Below are 17,597 nucleotides of genomic sequence, written 5' to 3' on the forward strand. Positions count from 1 at the left end.
GAGCGTTTAAATGCAGGGGTCTAACAGCCTACCCGTCCACTGGCTGGCACCTGCTCGTGCTTTCGAAAACACTTTCAAACACTTCCGTGTGCATTCAAACGCTCCTGTGTGTTGATCATAGTAGCCAATCACAGGCACATCCGATGAGCGCATGAGCACAATGGCCAGTCAGAGGTGTTTACGATTACAGCTCAATAGCGCTCGAAGAGTTACATTTTTACATTTTTTAATTTCAGTACCAATTTGATATCACGGTCAGTACTTTTGACAACACTAGATGAAAGACTATACAATTGCATACAGAGTCATTTAAACTATGCCGGTTGATCATGCCTCTTGTGCAGGAGAAAATACAGAGCAGACTCCCCAGACCAATGGTCAGTCTTAAAAGATTGAGCTAGACAAGTTCAATATATTACCTTCCAGAACTGTTTTACACAACTGCGTCCCCAAACAAGAGGTATCTGCCTCAGAAAGCAAGATAACTTTATTGTGTTTTGTCTGCGTGCTCTCAGGCACAAGTATTTTAGTATATGAAATTATTATATATAGTCATATTTAACACCAGTTTATCAAGTCTTGATTTTGTTCTCCTTGGCTCACTGGATGGAAACGGTGCTTTATTTGCAAATATTTTATATAATATTCCAATTTTGCGCAACTCGCAACTTTGGATGGAAACAGCTAATGATGCTCAGGATCTGATCATCTCTCGTTATCTTCTTCAGATTATAAGTGAAAATAACTGAACTAAATGGGTTTTATTCCAATAAAAAAAAAGCTAAATGATGGGTAAGTGCCACAATGAGCCGCGGTGGGCAAGTAATGTAATCGGTGTACGACCAAACTCTGTTTAACACCAAAAACTGTGGCAAGCCTAATTCCCAGCAAAACTTGGTGTTCACATAGCCTTTGTGATCATTGGGTTTTATCTGTCCCACATCGGATGTTGAGCTGAAAACGTGGAGAATCACGTATCAAGACACCACATCAAAAATACTTCAGTTTTGATACAAATCTATAAGGGAAGAAAGTGAACTAAGACAAAAGCTTTACATACTTGACAAACCAAGAATATAGAGAGAAATATCTGCTGTGATCAACTCTGGGTCAGATTCACAAAACATACTTAAAAATAAAAAAAATGTAAATGCTTTTTTCTTCTGTTCTACCCTACTAATTAAGGTTTAAATGTTTTTTTAAAAGTGGTTTTAAACAGTTAAATTTACTTATTAAAACATGTAGGAACATTTTAAATGTTTTTTGGGAATACAAAATTTAATACGACACATTTAAAGGAGGCGTAACACATTTACTGCCAATCTCATGTTAATTTTTAGTAGCATTGCATCCTTATCATCTCAAAAAAGTCTAGATTAATAAAAGACAGATACGCTGTACCGACTCTTTCCGAAAAAAGGCGAGCTCCAGGAGGCGTGCCGAGCTAAAGATTCATGAGTGCACAAACACAAACAACACGTCATCGCATCAGACTCTATTCGTTCAGTTGAAATCGCAAGATAAAATGTTTAAAGGGGGGGTGAAACACTCAGTTTCAGTCAGTGTCATGTCAATCTTGAGTACCTATAGAGTAGCATTGCATCCTGCATATCTCCGAAAAGTCTTTATTTTTTTTATAATTATATAAGAAAGATGCGCTGTTCCGAGTCTTTCCGAAAAAAGCTGAGCTGGTGGGGGCGTGTCGTGTGAGCGGAGCTAAATAATGACGTGTGCAGCAGCGCGCTGCTATTGTGTTGAGTCGAGTGCGTCGTAAAGCTGTGTCATCCCTAACAGCGGGAAAAAAACTTTATTCAAAATAAAAATATGGCTTTTAATCAGATACAGCCATACATCTATGATCCGGAATCAGACCCAGAGGCTGCAGTTGAACAGGAGCAGCAGCAAAAACGACTAGAGCAGGACGTCTCTATGTGGTACAAGTTATACACTAACTATATAATATGCTTAGCGGCTTGTGTTATTTACATATTTATACTTGAATTATATCGTCGTATTTTTGTCTTTGAAGGTGTACATGTGGGAAGTGCAGTTGTGCACGTGTGTTTGTGTGTTTACGCGTGGTTTGTGTAGACAGGTTAAGTTAGTGTTTACATAGAAAGACACGGAATAGTAGCGCATTTGAATGAAGAAGTGCGCTTATTTAGTTCAACATATTTCCCCCCTCTTTGTGTATTGTTGAGTGCTTTTACAATACACAAACATAAAGTTACACATATAGTGGCCAGCTAAACAAATGTACACGCACTACACATCGCATGCTCCATTGATCAATTTCTATATATAGTAATATATATAGTAACTATACGTGATCATGTTTGGGCTACTTGATGAGCATAGACACAGACATTTGAAGCAGTCTAACTCACCGCCCGCGGTTCTAACGTTGGGACCTTTATCGTTGGGACTGCTCCATCCTTCAGCATTAGGCGATTGGAAAATCCGGCGTCGAGCTGGGCCTTGTTTATGAAACAGTCGGCACCGAAATGCAGCGAACAGATATAAACATTCGCGCAACTCAGTTGCTGATCCGGAAAAGCAAATTACATCCACTGTTGCCTTAACGCGGGGTTTTGGGGGAATCTGTGCAGGACTGTCTTGGTCTGGCAACCAAAAACGCACTTTTTGATGTCATTGTTAATTGTGCACATTACCTGTGCAGCGCAGCCTACGAGCGCTTTGATGGGCGTAGCCTGTTGCTTTCGCTCTCTCTCTCTCTCTCTCTCCCTCTCTCTCTCTCTCTCTCACGCTCTTCTGGTAGAATTGTCCGTAAGGCCCATACAAGGAAATTCCGCCCCCATTAACGTCAAAGGGGACGCATGATCGCAAAAAACTTGCCGAAACTTATGACTAACCGGAAGTAGTATTTTTGACAAAGAAATACTCTCATCAAACGTCCACCTTAACTTTTGAAACTTTGTCCATGTTTAGTATGGGATTCCATGTCTTTAACAGTGTAAAAAGATCAGTATGCATGAAACAGCATTTCACCCCCCCCTTTAAAAAAGCGTGTCCCAGCTCTTGATACAGAATTACTAATAAGAAAAAAAACTATATGATGATGGATTCGAACCCAGCAGTGAACCTCAGACATGTTCATCGCGAATCTATCTGTAAAATCCCGGGACTGACAATTGTATTATGCTACAGTTAGAAGATGTAACGTTAGGCATGAAACATTACATTAAACATGGCTTCTCATGGCTTCCCCCACTCACCCACTTTTTAAAACAAAGTTACGCCACTATGCATGGATAACTTTTGATTCAGTGTTCATGTTGTTTACAATGTATGCACTTGCGTGAAGAACAAAACCCAGACATTTGATGCATTATACTCACCACGGCAATGATCTGCAAATCCAACATGCCTTGCTTAAGGAGTATTTTTGGTGCAGATATACTTGGTCATACGTCAAACTTTTTTCTTTTTCCTTTTTTTTTTGGCCATGTTTAGCATGGGAATCTAAATCTTGCATGGGAATCTAACTCAGTGTACAAAAACCTCAGAATGCCTGAAATACCATGATATCCCCCCCTTTAAAAAAATGCAAAGCTGAACTCCCATCAAGTTATTCACAATGAGTGTATAACAGTGTGTAATGATTATTACAGAAATCTCCAGAGAGCACAATAAAACAGCCTTTGAGGCATCTTTGGTCGAGTTATTAAGCAAGTCTTCGGCAAGAACACCCATTGCATCAGATAACATCAAAACCGGTCATATTTTAATAAAAGAACTTCTTAAGAGTAATTTCTCAATAATTGCTTTCTACCGACCTTCTTTCATGAATTCGACCCCTGAAAATGAGCATGAAAACCTTTAGATATCTTAGATTAGCATTCGACAATACCATCTTATCAAAAGAAGAAAAGATTCTCATATGCTGTAAACATCTGCAAAAAGCGCAAGGTGTGTGATTCAACCCTTTTCCTCCTACTAGGGTCATGCTTTTTGAATGGTGGGACATATTTCTCTAGAGACTCAGCGGGGTACTTTCAGCTATTGAACAGAACACCTCAATCTTAAGTTGAAAACAAGCTCTGGCTCCTCATGGACCAAATAGATGCCAAAGCACAGTGCGGAGCGATGAAGGGGGCAGCTGGGGCACAGATGAAACACACAGAAGTGAACCAGAGCCTGTAGCTTGCCGCAGGCGGTCTGGCATGATTTCCCCATGGCCGGAAAACACTTCACCGAACCCAAACAGCAAAGTAAGAGGGGTCCTTTACTGAGGGCAAAGCACATCGCTTCATTCCAGGACCATCTGCCTGGAAGAGTCCAGGAAAGATAGACATATGGCTGCACGGAGATGCTCTGATGTACAGTGCTAATGAACGTCCATCACCAGGCCATCTAATTGAGTCATTTGGAGCTAATCACGGGCAGGAATTAGAAGAGATTACATCCTAGTCTAGCACTGGCCTCGGAACAATGGTCAGTAATCCCTGCTAATTCCCAAACCCAATCAGGGGCGAGGAGCTCGACAGATCCGGGTTTAGGAGCGGGCCTGCGTCTGTCTGTCATAAACAACGGCCAGAACTCCATGTGCAGGAAAAACATGTAAAAATCTGAGTTGGCGGCGATCAAAAAGGATAAATATAATGACAAAAAAGAGGATAAATAACCATACACAATAAAAAGTTGCAAGTTTATATAATTAACAGCCATTATAGCAAATGAAACACCTAAAAAAAAAAAAATTAAAAGAGAAAATGAACAGAATACATACCAAATTAAAAAAATTTGCTTTTTAAGAATAGGTTGTTAAAATGTGTTTCTAAAAGGAAAGAAATGGTTTACAGAGCATGTAAAAACCTGAGTTTCTGTGCCAAACTGGCCATTTCAAAAATGTAATAATAATAAAAATTTATAATAAAATGGAGGGCACAAACTGCACAAGCATCAGACTGTATTCTAGTTAAAGGGCACTTATTCAATTTGCAGGTAAAAGACAGTACATTTCTTATGTAGGCAGATCATTTTTACATTAAGAGATAACATTAATTCTGACAAACCTACAAAAAGATTACTATGTGAAAAGTGTGACAACATCCAGGTCTTATCTGAGCTGAACTAGTGGCAGGTTGTAATCGTTTTCCTCATGAACCAATCCCATATCTGAGGATCAGCATAAGAACGTGTTTAAAGACTTCAGAAGGTTTAAAGGTTTAGCGGGCCACTTTCACTTCCACTTCTCTCAGATGACATACAAATCCGCTACTTTCAGGAAACGTAGGAAGGGAATCTCCAAACAAAGACATTTCCTAAACCAGAACAGGCGGTTAGTGAACATGAAGCTCAAATAAAAGCATGCACTTGACTTTAAACATTCAATCATTTATCAATTTTATTAGCATACAAATATGATGTAATGTAAGATGGCGCAATGCAGAACGAAGGTAAAGGTATAGTAGGGGACCATCTTTAAGCAAATACAAAACAGTAAAGGTAGTCAAATAGATCAATAAATACCCAATAATTATGAGTAAATTAAAAGGTAAAAGTCAAATATTAGATAAAGGGGAATTATTCATCCTCATGTCACATCATTCCTACAATCAAAAAAATGCTGGGTTTCTTTTATAACCCAAATGCTGGGTTCAGCCTGTTGGGTAATATTATTGGGTTATTTTTTTAATATTTTTACCCAGTGCTGGGTAGTTTTTCTGTAACTCAGCTGCTGGGTCATCACCCATAGTCAGCCACCCCCATCACTGACCCAGCACCTACTCTGTGCTGGGTCAGTGTAATCCAGTTAGTGTAGTCTGTGCCAATCTGGTTAAAAGTGCATACATTTGTCAACGATCATTTTATGTGTTCTGTTCGGAGAGAAAACTTTCTGAGGGGAAATTCCTGAATGAAATGAAGGTTTGTATTACATTGTTTTCCTACCAAATTATTACTGTACAAAAAAATTATTGTAGTCTCACATTTTACTTTTTTCGTTTACATGTACGGTCACAGCAAACATCTGCTGGGAACGACAGCCAAACTGCATTAAGAAGTTTCACCTCTTGCCAAACGAATTGGCAACCAGGGCTGAAACCCAACGCGACATCGTTTCACTGAATTTAAAGAGATAGTTCACCCAAAAATCAAAATTCTGTCATCATTTACTCACCCTCAAGTTGTTTCAAACCTGTATGTGTTTCTTTGTTCTGCTGAAAAAAAAAGAAGATTTTATGAAGAATGTTTGTAACAAACCATTGACTACCATAGTATTGTTTTTCCTACTATGGTTGTCAATGGTTGCTTTATCTACTTACAAACATTCTTCAAAATATATTATTTTTTGTTCAGCAGAACAAAGAAACTCATACAGGTTTGGAACAACTTGAGGGTGAGTAAATGATGACAGAATTTTCATTTTTGGGTAAACTATCCCTTTAATAGGTCCGCCGTTGATCTAGTGTGCTAGCGTCGAGGCTGTGGGTGCCTGACAGATGAGATGGCACAAAGTAAAGTTGTTTTGATGTAACTTTTCAAAAAATGAATATATATATATATATATATATATATATATATATATATATATATATATATATATATATATATATATATAAAAGAGTCATTTAATGAACTGGAACAGCCTGCTGATACCAGTTTTCTTCCCACAAATTCCCATTGGCTGATGTTGCTGCGTCTGTTATGTCCTGAAACATTTACCAGATGTTTTTGAGCATTTAATGACTGTAAAAAGACTGACTTGGCATTGAATAAAAAATATTGTATTATGAATGGTTCCCGTCCTTACAACAGTGATTTTAGAGTACATTATTTAAAATATATATATTTTTTAAAACAACCCAACAAATGAGTTAATGTATAAAACCCAACAAGCTGGGTAAAAATAACCCAGCATGTGTTCCTCCAAATATTTACCCAGCGTTGGGTTGCCAAATAACCCAGAAATAATTGTTTTTAATCCAGCATTTTTTCACAGTGTAATATGGGTTTGAATTGATGAGATATTTTTTAGGTGAAGTTTTACTTTAATAGAGGGCCATTGTGGTTATATCCAATAATATTGGCAAAATGTATAACTAAATACTAACCAGCATGTTCTTTGTTCAAGGTTGCATCAGGTCACAATCTCTCCTACTGTCGTCGTGCAAAGCAGCCAGCGTGAGAGAATGTTATGCTGTATGCTTTGTCACTGTGTATTAGCCCTTCTGCCAAACATGTAAAGCCTGTAATGCGTCTAATGCAACATGACCGTTCTGCCATTTCCTATGGCTGTGATTCTGTGTGAGTGTGACAACTCCTCACCGACCACCCGCTGCCTTTTCATTTGTTAGCATACCTGAGGGGAAATAAATCACCTGGTAATCTCAAAAGCCCCTAAAAATCCCTAACCAACTAAAAGAGCTGGTATTTCTCAAAAGGAAGTTAAGAGATAGCATTGAAGCAGAGAAAAAATGGTGATGAGAGTAAAAAAGCAAAGGTATTGGAAGTTGATTACAGGTTATCTTAAAACTGCACGGCAGCCATTATTGTCAAACTGATACAAAATGTATAACGCAAGAAGTAAAAATTGACCAACATAGCCTATTATGGTGGTGAATGTTCAAAATGATCTAGCCCTTCCAGCACACAACTTAGGTATGACAACAAAGCCTTTTTTTGGACAGGGGCATGTGAAAATCGATCAGAATATCTAAAATTCCTGAATTTAGTGCTTGTTGACAGCATATTTTGATTACAAACTAACTGCCTCAAGCTGACGTTTCAAGCCAATTTCCATAAGATGACTCACTATTACTCCTTTAAGACTCATTCGCCTGCTAGCACCACGCACACACCTACAAATCACACAGTGTATCAAGTAAAAAGGACCTCAGGGTTGAAGAAAACAAAGAACAAACAGACCTGCCATAGGCATCTCAAATTAACCCACCCCCAACAGGCTCTCTAGGGTTCACTTATTAAGCCCTTAGGAACAAGTAAAAGCCAACTTTGTAAGGCAGTCAGCTCCCTTACAACGGTTTCAACCCACACATTTCAAAGCTTAGATCACAATTAAAGACTAGATCATCCAATGCAGAAAAAAGAAAATGAAGCATTCAAAAAGCTGTTCTTTAGGGGCCTGTATGACAAATGACTATTCAGAATAATAATATTAACCAAAATCAATTACCACCAAAACATTTGTTTTTTTTGTGCAAAAAAAATATGCATGGAAATATCTAATCTATATAGTCATACCAAAATTTATTCAGACATCTTCAACACCTTCTCACATTATCACAGTTTATAAGCTATAGATTAGAAAGTGGTAATAAAATATGACAAGAACTCAGAGTTAAACTCTGTCAGAACAAAATAATCTTAATGTCAGATAACTTTGAAAGAAAGCGGTGTAATGGATTGCAATCAACCAATCAGCTGTTCATTTTAAGTACACAATTAGATAATACCAATTTATGTCAACCAATGAGCAAGCAATGCTTCATTTTGTTCAGTCTGTGGTGTCAACGGTCACAAGCGATTAAAGAAAAAACACTTCAGCGAAACATCCTCAGGGTCAAAGAAGTATTATTGCCATGGGTGTTATTTTATTAAAGTATTATTTGTCACGTGAGTGACGTGTGACACACCGCAGCCAAATAGCAGATCTGCCAGATGTATGGCAGATGTGTTGCTTTTATTGAGTTGTTCCTTTTTTATTCAAAATATTCACAAACTTGTTGACTATGTCATCAACTTCCTGATAATGATCATATTATTTGATCTATAATGTGTGATGGGCGGCTCCATGTTAGTTTGCAGTTAGTTAGAATCGGATTACAACACGTCAGTTCATCCACATCTCCTGAAATAGATTAAAGTAGGTGTCCGGTGAAGTGGGAGAAGAATAGAGTAAACTTTATAATTACTTAAACAATGTGTATCTGATATGAATAAAACACCTAGTCAATTTATATTTGAATGGATTGCTATTGCTGCTTCCATAGACATCACTGTGCATTTTACAAACTATAAATCTATTGTTTTGTTAGTACTTATGTGTATTTAAATGTCTGAAACCTAAAATAAACAATATGTGGTTGAAAATACTGAATAGTTGTCCAAAGTGAAGCGCCGAGCGCATCCGTCTCTGGGTCAGTGCCAGCCAAAGCGTGAAAGCACATTTGAATTTAGCAGTTTAGCAGGGACCAAAAACAACCTCCACATTATGAACTCGCACCAAGTGAAATTTTTAACTCGCACATTATCAAAAAATGATCGCGTTTGCAACCATTTTGGATAGTCTAGAGCCCATAGTATGTGTATAACCAGTATTTGTATTTCAAATACATACACTCTAAAAAATGCTGGGTTGTTTTAACCCAATGTTGGGTTGTTTTTATCCTGCGGTTGGGTTAAATATTTGCTTAATACAACCCAATCGCTGGGTTAAAACAACCCAACTGCTGGGTTAGTCCATATTTGACCCAACATTGGGTTGTTTAATACTCAGAATTTTTTAGAGTGTGACAATAAAAATTTAATTTTTCAATTCATGTTGAGACCAGCTATAAAAGTTAGGTTATATCCGTATGGTGTCAGCCTGAGGATAGCAGGAAGTGACAGTTATGTGACATCGGTGTGTTCTACAGAATTCTGTTTTTAGAATAGCGGTGCAGGAAACACGGCATAACCATCAGCAAAACAATGACTTGTGTCTACAGAAATTCAACACTACAGCCTCACCTCAAACGGACAATTTAGAAGACTTATTTAGAATATATGCCAGTTACTTTGATATGTAGTTTTGCCTGTTCACTGAATTCACTAAATCATAATGTACAGGGACACATTAAAGCTACACTGTGTAACTTTTTTAGTTTATTCTTAGCTAAAATCACTTAGTTCTTTCAAAAATATATGTGCTCATTAATGTATATTTACTTCTTTCAAGTAATAATGCATTCTTGTAATTTTATAATATACCATTGAAAATTCATAAGTGTTAGGGGTTCGGATGGCGGTCGCCATGTTGCTCCTCCATCTTGAAAGTACATTTGCCAAAGAGGGACATACCCGTAAATTCAAGCTTCGCTTTTCGCGTTTTTACACTCGATGGCACCGTGTCGAATGTGAAGAGGAGGATTGCTTGAGGCTGCTATATGATGATGGAGGATCACTCTTAAGCCCCTTTCACACTGCACGTCAGACCCGCAATATTCCCGGAACATTGCCGGGTCGCCTTCTGTGTAAAAGCAACCACATCCCGGCATTGATTATCGAATTGAACCCGGGTCGGGGACCTAGTAACATTGCGGAATATGTATCAGAGTCGCCAAGGAAGCGGAAAAGAGAATTAAGACGGCAACGCAACGGGCAAATCAACAAGACAAAAGTAAATACTGGAGTGGCCTTTCCAAGATGGAAAGAGCTCATGAGGAGCAACGATTTTAAAAAGAACGCCGACGTTTCCTGCTTTCTTCTCGACAGGTAATATTAATTCAGCCTATTTGTGTATATTGGAAGTTTTATTGTTGCTTGGCTAATTATATCATGGTGTGCTGTGCATAACACTAGAACGACGTCTAGGATAGTTTTCCTCGCGTCAATGATGAAAAAGTATTGTTTACCTTATAACATAAATCTGTGTTCTATGACGGATAACATGAGATTAATATTTTAATTGCATTATAATTTGTTTGCCTTACGCTAGTGATGTCGTACAATATACAGAATAACGATAGCACTGATAAAAGTTCCTTTACTAAGAGCTTGCATTCGTCTGGGAACCTGATAGCTGATGTTAGCAATGAACTGGTTAAAAATAACGAAAATGTAAAACTATTATTCATTTTACATAGATTAATTTGATCATAGATCATTTGGTAAATTAAATAACTGCAAATTATAATAGTTTTCAAAAATTACCTCATCACTTGAGTTGAAGCAACACTCACCGAAGAGGTCGAACTGAAAGCCATGACTAAATCGGCCACCGTAGGAGTTGAAACGAAATCGAAATTGAGAGGAGCAGAAACTATTAATCACTGGATGGTCATATACCTTTTCACCACTAGATGGGAGAAAATATCACACAGTGTAGCTTTAAACAAATCAAAAGTGACAGTAAAGGCATTTATAATGCTACAAAAGTATTCTACACCATATAAATGCTTTGAACATTCTATTCATCAGAGAATCATGAAAGAAAATGGTTTCCACCAAAATTAATCCGCTTTCAACATTGATAATAATCAGAAATGTATCTTGAGCAGCTATATTAGAATGATTTCTGAAAGATCATGTGACACTGAATACTGGAGTAATGATGCTGAAAATTCAAAAAGGGTCTTCGTCAGGCAAACCAGCACAGAAAGGTACAATTTATATCAGTGTGAACCATCACATCTGACCTCATTAGTGAACTAATTACCCAATAATCCAAATCCATAAACTTCAAAATAAATCACAAATGTATACACAAATGATCAATAAACAGAAAAGTGAACTACAAAAAAAGTAACCAATATTAATGAAATGGGGGGGAAAAAATATAAATAAATTTGCACGAACTAACAAATGAAATTACAATTGTTGTTTTTTTCCACAAAAAAGTTTTCTAAATCAAACTCCATATTTTAAAATTAAAACAAAACATAACATTTTGTAGAAATCCTTCTTATTTGTAATATTGGTCACCATTTTGTTGTTGTTTATTTTTCTGTTTATTGATACTCTGTGTATACATCTGTGATGTATTTTGAAGTTTATGCATTGGATGATTGGGTAATTAGTTCACTAATGAGGTCAGATGTGATGGTTCACACTGGTGTAAATTGTACCTTTCTGTGCTTGTTTGCCTGATGAAGATCCATTGGGTCGAAACGATGTTCATTTGAATACATTATTGGGAGCAGCAGTGACACTGTGCCGATTCTTGTTAGTTAAGCACTTTAATTGATTAAGCACCAGCCAAAAGTTTTTTGAATGTGCGTATAATTCCTCTTTGAAAATTCAGCATCGCCCTTACAGGATAACATTTTTTAATTATAATAATATTTCATAATATCGCTTTTTTTCACTGCGCGACAAAACGCCCCCTCTCCAGCCTCTAATCTAGTAGCCCCGCCCACCGACTCATGGAGGGCTCGTGCTAGCTGGTCAACAACAATAAACATGCTGAGGAAGATTAAGATATTGAGCTATTCCTGGTTGTGGAAGAGCACAGTCGCTGCATAAGCTTCCTTCGGATCCTAATATTAGGAATGAGTGGCTGAACTTTATTTTTAATGAAGTTCCAGCTCACAGACATGTTCACTTCAGTTCACTGCGGGATCGTTTGTCAACAAATCTCCAGTCGATGCTGGATTTGGATTCGACAGGATTGGTGGAACACACTTAGTGAGTAAAACGTGTTTTTATATGTAATCGTATTGCATTGTTAGATCGTTTTGCTTATGTGTGCGTGTCTAACAGAGCATACCTTTAGCACGCTGGACGCAGACACGTATGGACCAGGACTCGTAAAGCCCGGCAGACCGATCAATCTCATTATATTCTGTTCTTGATCTGCTATTCTCTCTCTCTCTCTCTCTCTCTCTCTCTCTCTCTCTGACATCTGAAGGGCAGCGCTCACGGTCACGTATATGTGCGTGCGCGCGGTTTCGCGCTTATATCGTCCGTTCTTGCGGGTTATGTGTAATATAAAAATAACAGTCCAATTAATCGCGGGTGGATGAAAAACATATAAATCATTGTGTTTGTTTGATAAAAGACATTTACGAGCCCTGTGATCGAGAAAATCATTCCGGTTGCCGCTTCTCCTTCAATCTCTCCTCCCTCATGTGAACTGAACGACAGCGGAGCTTAAGCTCATTAAATATGCAAATCTTACCCAATCCTAGCCGTGGGCGTTAACTTCCAAGTCTCCAGTGACACGCCCATCAAAACCCAGCGTACCGGAGAGAGCCTCAAAACCAGTGTAGAAAATAGACTATTACTTATTAGTTATGATGTTTTTGAATGTAAAAACCGCACGAATGTGATTAGTTGACCTCAGACAACAGTATACATTTTTTTAAAGCCAGTTCATGACACCTTTAAAACATTTGCAATGGTCAAAACTCTATTATCTAAGCTTTCACCAGTAAAAAGGAAAAGGCACAAAACAAACGAGAGAATGCAAGTGCTGGCGATTGTTTGGCAGCCCGCATCAAGGACATTAAGAAAAGCCTTGTCCCTCAGGGTTAAGAGTGCATTAGTTTGCAGTGAAATGCCACTTCCCCCTGAGGCAAACACTAGAGCTCTAAACAAATCCATTCCTATCCTCTATACAACATCTACATTAAAACACACAGAGCACGTTGAAGAGAGTGCATGCCTACATGCTGTGGGGATGGTCAATGTTCAAGTGCATTAGCAATGTAATATTAGCACCTGGAAGGGAGATGAAAGGATGGAGAAGAGTGGCTTGAGCTAACGTCCATCAGCAGATGCTGTTGCTGTGTCTGATGGGTCAAACGGGTGAGACATGCTAAGTTAAGTAGATTACACAAACGGTCTACGGCAAGCATATACTGCAACAGGCAAAATCTAAATCTCACAGCGTTGTGTGGCCCAGCAGAGAGAGCCGACATATGTTTATCGCTCAACACGAGCTTGCCGGGCAGCTAAAAACCGCTCCAATTAGACCTGCCTGCATCAGAATCCTTGATTACGTACTTTCTGGAAAGCTCACTGGCATAAAAACATCACGTAAGCAGCATGAATAAATCTGTTGAGACTGCATGTACTACAAATGAGGAGAAACAAGGATGGAAATCATAAACAATTTAACATAGCTGTTCCAGTTATTTAATGATTCCACTAACAATTCTAACTCCTTTTTTTTATTTTGCACTTGATTTAACCATTTGTTCATGAGTCAGCCTGGACGGGTCACACTTTATGAACACTGCCTACAACAAACGAGCACATTGCAATAGTTAGAAGTTGTCTAATTATTATCTTTTTTCAGTTTAATATTTCTCAACTTCACTTACAAATCAGCTAAAACGTTCTCATCCGCTGTAGATAAATAAATCTATATTTAGCTAAACTCAGCTAAAACTTTCTGTAGATTCAGAAGCAGGGAAGCAACAAATTTTAGTACAGTATTTTCAGTACAGTGTGCTGCCCTTTACGGTACGTGGTAAAGGAAAAATATGATATGGGAACAAAAAATATTTATGCTTTTGCATTCCCTTGCAAAAGGTTTGCGTTTGCTTGCAAAGAACGAGTTTCTTGGGGGAATGCAAAAGTTTTACAAGATAATTATTTCACCATGGCCATCATTTTCACCATCATTTAGAGGCGTTAATGGAAGCAAAATGATTTGTGCTAGTTTATAGGGGTCCTATAATGCACCTTTTTACAAGATGTAAAATAAGTCTCTAATGTCCCCAGAATGTGTATGTGATGTTTTAGCTCAAAATACCCCAAAAATAATTTTCATAGCTTGTTAAAATTGTCAACTTTTTGAAGTTGAGCAAAAACACAATTTTTGTGTGTCCCTTTAAATGCAAATGAGCTACGGCTCCCAGCCCCCTTTCTGCTGTATTTATACATTTTGGATATAATTCACCCAAAAGTGTAAAATCTGTCATCATGTACTCACCCTCATGTTGTTTCGTTTAACTTCCTAACACAAATGAAGATATTCTTTATGAAACCAGAGATATTTAAAATTACCAGATCACATTTAGCTTTAGTTGCATGATCATTTAAAGCATTTTAGATGGTTTATTCACAGATGTATAGTGCATTAATAGAGGGAGAGGCATGACGTAGCGAGCACCGGGAGAGAATGCTGCATGTATTAAAAGCACCAGTAATGCATGAGTTTCAGTGACATTACCACATTAAACGACTATATATAATGTATAATAGTACAATAGGGGACTTTTTGTAGGTCCTGATAATAACTAATAACAATATTATTTTAATAATAATAAAACCTCTTCAGATCAGCATAACAAATATTACTATCGAATTGTCATGACATGAGTGCATCATTACACCCCGACAACGCATTAACGCTGTAAGTTGTTCAAGTTTATTATTATTGTAATGTTATTTGCAGTCTTTGACTTGTCATGTCTTTTGGAGGAGGCGTAGCTTTAGAGAGAGAGAACGATCTGAAGGGAGGGTGGGATCTTATGATTTCAAAGCTAGCTTGCTATTGCAAGCCTCAATGAAATTGCCCACCCTACATCCATCCATCCATCCATCCAATTAACTCTCTCCATCCATCCGCCTATCCATTCATCAAATTAACTGTCTGTCTACCCAACTGTCTTTCTGTCTATCCAACTGTCTGTCCATCCAACTAACTGTCTGTCTGTCTATCCATCCATCCATCCATCCAACTTTCTGACTGTCTATCCAACGGTCTGTCCGTCTATCCAAATGTCTGTCTGTCTGTCTAGATAACTGTCTATCCATCCATCCATCCAACTGTCTGTCTGTCTAGCCAATTGTCTGTCTATCTAACTGTCTGTCTGTCCGTCTATCCAACTGTCTGTCTGTCTGTCTATCCAACTGTCTGTCTGTCTGTCTGTCTATCCAACTGTGTCTGTCCAACTGTCTGTCTGTCTGTCTATCCAACTGTCTGTCTGTCTGTCTATCCAACTGTGTATGTCCAACTGTCTGTCTGTCTGTCTGTCTATCCAACTGTCTGTCTGTCTATCCAACTCTGTCTGTCCAACTGTCTGTCTGTCTGTCTGTCTGTCTATCCAACTGTCTGTCTGTCTGTCTATCCAACTCTGTCTGTCTGTCTGTCTATCCAACTGTCTGTCTGTCTGTCTATCCAACTGTCTGTCTGTCTGTCTATCCAACTGTGTATGTCCAACTGTCTGTCTGTCTGTCTGTCTATCCAACTGTCTGTCTGTCTGTCTATCCAACTCTGTCTGTCCAACTGTCTGTCTGTCTGTCTGTCTGTCTATCCAACTGTCTGTCTGTCCAACTGTCTGTCTGTCCAACTGTCTGTCTGTCTGTCTGTCTGTCTGTCTATCCAACTGTCTGTCTGTCTGTCTGTCTATCCGTCCATCCATCCATCCATCCATCCAGCCATCCATCCAGCCATCCATCCATCCATTCATTCATTCATTCATTAATTAATTCATCCATCCATTCATCCATAATAATAATAATAATAATAATAATAACAACAACAACAACAACAACAAATGGGACCTAATTGTAAAGTCTTCCTATACCTGTGTTAACGCTAAGTTAACATGCAATGAGAAGCAGCATCGTGCATCAATGCAAAATTGCATGACATAAAACGAAAAACCTGCACGGTCATTCCTCCTAAATAACCGTTCCTTGTCTGGCACGGGTCCGTGGAGCTGATGGAACACCCGCACAGAATTTTTATTTCCCAACCCAGCAGCCTATTTCCCTCAGCCTCCATTCAATCTCTGGCTGAAACACAGGTGCTTGAACTCTAAAGGTGTCATTACAACAGAAGAGATTGGGCATGAATAAGAAGAGCACAAAAAAAAAACCAGTGCAAAAGATAGGCCAAGACAATGAGAGAGAGGGAGACTGATGAAGTATGGGGGAAGTATAAAGGGGGCGAGAGCAAGAAAATCAAACAAGATCTATACATATCATCATACAATGTAATAATGATGTCATTAGCCAAAGAGTTCAGCCAATGGCAATATTTTGGACTAAAAGAGTCTATACATTATCATCAAAACTATCTGTTTCTCAAGTGCTTTCTCACTTTCAGACAATAAAACAGTCCTATACAGATAAGGCCTAGTTGCACTACAAGCAAGTGTCACTTTGAGCCACCTCTGATGTGTGTTTATCAGACCATAGGAGTAAGTGTTGAATGACCAATACGTCAAAAACTATAGAGGGAGTTGAGATAAAGAGCCGGTCTATTTTTGTCAGGCAACAAGCACTGCAATTACTAACTCACAGTAAAGCAGCTCACAGTAATGTGAATTAGGACCTTTCAATAATTATCAATATAAAATGATACACCTAATCATACCCAAAAAACTAAAACAAAAAACACCCAGCACAATGTGACACCAGGAACCATGAAGCTGGTTTAGCTGGCTAGTCAGATTTGTTTAAGCTTAGTTTGTGCCAATCCTGGGTTTTAGGTACCATTAAAGTGTTTTGGCTTTTAGCTGTGTTCATCGCCATAGTAACTTACGCTCCACAGCTAACCTGTTCTGGATTAGAGATTTCAATCTGAAATTGGACCAATCAGCTGTGAGTAAAGTGACACACCTCGGATGCAATAAAGCCACTCCCCCTGTTTCTACTCCAAATTAAAGGTCACTGCATAGCAAATGGTTTTTAAAGACTAAAGCGTCTCGCTTTTAAAAATGCTTATTTATAAAAAATAATAATTTTGAATGATTTAGATATAATATATGTAATTATTATACCTTTAATCAATTACACATTTATCATTTTAGTTAATCAATCGGTCATATAAATAACATCACCTGCATGAAGTCATATGAATAAGCTTTAAAATCAATAAATAAAACTAGTCTATTAAAAAAAGAAGCTTACTGAGCTTAAATGTTCAATGTTCTCTATATCAACTAAACTAACTT

General features: G+C 38.1%; 1 protein-coding gene across 2 annotated transcripts in view; it reads right to left on the reverse strand.

Annotated features, from left to right (window-relative positions):
* The window catches only part of LOC137058402 (E3 ubiquitin-protein ligase TRIM62-like), a 56,815-nt gene that overhangs the window by 34,695 nt on the left and 4,523 nt on the right, over positions 1–17,597 (reverse strand). The gene's annotated exons all lie outside the window — the stretch shown is intronic.

This window comes from Pseudorasbora parva, chromosome 22 (genome assembly GCF_024679245.1).
Source record: "Pseudorasbora parva isolate DD20220531a chromosome 22, ASM2467924v1, whole genome shotgun sequence".
Lineage (NCBI taxonomy): Eukaryota > Metazoa > Chordata > Actinopteri > Cypriniformes > Gobionidae > Pseudorasbora > Pseudorasbora parva.